The sequence below is a fragment of the Pinus tabuliformis genome, chromosome J (genome assembly GCF_031772625.1).
Source record: "Pinus tabuliformis cultivar Carrire ecotype Pingquan chromosome J, CPIR1, whole genome shotgun sequence".
NCBI lineage: Eukaryota > Viridiplantae > Streptophyta > Pinopsida > Pinales > Pinaceae > Pinus > Pinus tabuliformis.
Window position 1 is genome coordinate 736403993 of NC_142295.1, and position 4250 is coordinate 736408242.

Below are 4250 nucleotides of genomic sequence, written 5' to 3' on the forward strand. Positions count from 1 at the left end.
AGAAAATGAAATGTTGAGCTTCCATGTGGGAAATATGGGATAGGAAGATAACGGCAACGACGATGAGGTGTGTAGTGGAGCACTCGAGGATATCATGGAGCAACATCGGACTTATGTGCATCACAAGGAGAGAAGTCTCCACTCTGTAGACAATGAGGACGTCATTTCCTGTTAGGTCGAGCCTAAACAAAATGAATCCCACGTCGGTTCCATTATGGAGGTTATGTAGCGATTTACCTAGTTAACGTTTTGTTATGCTTTGGAAATTATATCGCAGGAGCGGTCGGGATCGGATGAATAAATCGTGATGTGATTCTCCAATTACCCACATTGACACCTCTCGAAAGGAAAGAGAGACAAAAATGAGCCCCATTGTTGCTCCTTCTGAAGGAATGGGTTTTCCGGTATGTGTAACAGGGGCAGGGGGATACATCGGACCATAGCTCGTAAAGACTCTGCTGGAGAATGGGTACACAGTGCATGCCACTCTCAGAGATCCACACAACCCTTCAAAGAACTCATGCCTTCTTTCACTCCCAGGGGCCCAAGAGAGGCTTCGTCTTTTCAGAGATCTCTGTGAGGAAGAGAGCTTCGATTCTACCATCCATGGCTGCCGCGGCGTCTTTCATGTTGCCACTCCTACAGATTTCGGTTCCCAAGATCCGGAGGTAAGCACGAACACTTAATAAGCGTATTTCAATACACAGGGACTACAAAACTGAACTAAATATTGGTTGTGAGTAGAATAAGATCATAAAGGCTGCAATCCGAGGAACACTAAATCTTCTGAGATCGTGCAGGCGAGTTCAAAGCGTGAGGCGTTTGGTCTGCACTTCATCTCTCACCGCACGATCCACAATCGATGAAAGTGCCCATGTCGACGAATCCTGCTGGAGTTCAGTGGACTCCATCAGAGAAAACAAACGTGAAAGTTGGATAAGCACCACTTTATTTTTTTTTATCGATTAAACGCTTTTTTTCTTTTGATTTAAAAAAGAGAGTACATTCATGGTTGATTTCAAACATTCTACTTTCTATCTTTTCTGTTGCTGTATCTTACAATTTCTGTTTCAAAATGATGTGTATCATCCTTAATCTATAAATATTCTTTGTTTGTATATATTCCTATCTTTTCGTAAGTCTCTTCCCTCTATTCCTTATTTTAGATAAAAAAATGTATTTTCCTATCCATTTTTGTTAGAAAAGGATTTCTGTTCTCAATCTTTCTGTTCTTGTTTTTCAAACATTATAAATATCTTATCTTTACAGCATGTAACCATCAAATTATTTTGAATAGTTACTTTTGAATTTATTAAAGTTTAAGGGTAACAACAATTGAAATTCTAATTCATTTAGATAACGCATATATATATTCGTGAAAATAGTTATTTTATATCATCACATTTGGTTTATATATAGTTAATTATTATTTTTTGGCTTTTAAAATTAATGATTTTGTTACTGTGGTTATTTTTCACAAAATAATATATATAATAATTTTATATTTATTTGTGAAAAATAAAATGATTTTAAACATGTAAAATAATTTATAATTAAAATTTGTAAATAAATATTGAAAATATGTTAATATTTTTTATTTTGTGACTGTTTGTTATTTTTTATATAATAATTTTATATTTATTTGTTAAAAATAAAATGATTTTAAACACACAAAATATTTTATAATTAAAAGTTTGTAGATAAATATTGAAAATATGTTAATATTTTTTATTTATAATTATAAAACAAAGATGTGAATTAAAGAAATTATGAATATTCAATCAAAGAAAACATATATATATATATATATATATATATACTAAATTAGAATATATTCTAATTTAAATTTAAAATAATACATCTAAAAAAGCTATTTTAATTTTGTTTTGATTTTTACTCTATCAAATATCATAGAAGTCTCTGAGTTCAAAAACATGTACATTGTTAAATAATTTTTCTTACACCCTTCTAACATAAATTTACATATTATACATATATTCATCCTCCCTATTCCCGTAGCACATTATTTCTAAAGGAAAATAAATCATAGTATCATTTTTTATATCAACAAAGAGATTGAGTTGAAATCAATCACCTACCATATTTTCTTGGCTGTTACTATTCCTAATTTCTCTCATTTAATTTTCCTTTTTTCATTAAATTTTATATTTTTTTAGTTAGAGGGAGAGATTGAGTTGAAATTGATGATACGCTATGTCTTTTTTGTTAGGTTTAAATCAAATATTTAGAGCGAAGGATTGCATTGAAATTAATTATATATCATATATTTCCCTGATGTTATTTCGCCTAATTTTTTCTCTTAATTTTAAGGTTTAAATGAAGATTAAGTTGAGTTTTGTGATCTCTCATTCGTCATATGCATTTACCTGGAAACTCTTTTTCTTCTTTACATATTTAAATGAAAATGAAAATTTGATTAACATTTATTATCTTTTTCATGTACAATATACTTTTAATTAATGATCAAGCTACATTTTAATGTGACATTATTTTAATTTTTTTTTTATATATGCACATTTTACAACACGTGAATGGTGTCATATGCATTCTTTCTTTGTAGTTTTACGCAGAATCAAAAACACTTGCAGAGAAAGCTGCACTGGAATTTGGAAAGGAGGAGGGTATAAATGTGATCAGTGCCCATAATTGCAGGGCCTTTCATGACCACCAAAATACTCTCTAGCGTACATGCACTGGAATTTGGAAAGGAGGAGGGTATAAATGTGATCAGTGCCCATAATTGCAGGGCCTTTCATGACCACCAAAATACTCTCTAGCGTACATGCGACAATGTCCTTGATCACAGGTAAAATTTGTTCCTTACCATCGATGTATTTTTATTTCTTAACATCTTTTTTTTTCCTTCGGGGGTTTCTGATATTCCTGATTTTTTATGGCTCTCAAATGTGGCCTAATCCATAAGCGCGATCCCTTATCGTATGGATTGCTACAATCCATTCACTTCCTACCAAATACAATCTCGCTCATTCATGTTCAAGATATCTGCAATGCTCATCTATTTCTGATGGAGCACCCATTTGCGGAGGGACGCTATCTTTGCTTTGGCCATACCATTACCATGACAGAATTTGCACATTTCATTTCGGGACGCTATCCACAACACAAAATAACTGCAAAGTTAGTTATCTACGTTTCCACATATATTTGGTTTGAATTGTCACCTACATATTGTTTATTGGGTTCCTTCAATTTTCTATAATTTGTTATTACGCTGATTGATTGATGGATGAAGGTTGGATGAATCAGAGTCTGCTAGTGGTGGTGGTAGCATTTCATCCATGAAATTATTAGATTTGGGATTCAAATATAAGTATAGTCTAGAGCAGATTATTGATGACAGCGTCCAATATGTTCAGAAACTAGCCAAACTCAAGTGACGACCTAGAATTACTTTCATTGAGATATTAAGTTTTAACCAATCATTAGCATGATTGAATATGTCTTACAATTTTATGAGTAAGGCTACTTGAATGTTGTGAATACGGTGGTGTGGAGCACTACAAATCACATAGTGTAAGGTTTTTGAGATACACAGATCTAGATCTGCAAAACAATAAACAAGCTTGCAAGAGAAGGAAGGAAGCGAGCAAGAATTGAGAAAAGAATGAAAAATTGATTCTACAATATTAGTTTTAGAATAAATACATAAAAGCAACTAAGTTAAGCTTAGTTGTACATGCAATAACTAAAGCTAACTAAAGCTAAGTGTGCTTTATCTTGTGTTAATGTGTACATGTGCCACATGCAAGCAATAAGTTAACTGGAGCTAATCTAGGTGCATGTACACCAACACAGCTAGTCTAAGCACATGTACACCAACACCCCCCCTTAAGCATAACTTAGGTGAGTGTGATGCAAAATGAATGAGTTCTCTAATGAAGTGCATGTGGATCTCGATGTGTTTGGTACGTTGTCGCTGCACTGGATCTCTGCAAAACTTTAGCGTACTTTGATTATCGCACCAGATGACAGTTGGATGATGGACACTAATCCCAAGCTCAGATAGGAAATGTTGTAGCCAAATTGCCTGAATAGTGGCATTGACTGCTCCTCTATACTCGGCCTCTGCTGATGATAAAGCAATGGCAGCCTGCTTCTTACTTGACCAACAAATTGGGCCGGATCCCAAACTAAGTACATAACCGGAAGTAGACTTGCGATCAATGGTGTCGTCGGCCCAGTCTGAATCTGTGAATCCGATGAGATTC

At 33.7% G+C, this 4250-nt stretch overlaps 1 pseudogene; it reads left to right on the top strand.

The window, feature by feature from the left end:
• The first annotated feature begins 362 nt into the window (after positions 1–362).
• Positions 363–3419, top strand: LOC149228829 (putative anthocyanidin reductase; annotated as a pseudogene).
• The last annotated feature ends 831 nt before the right edge of the window (positions 3420–4250 follow it).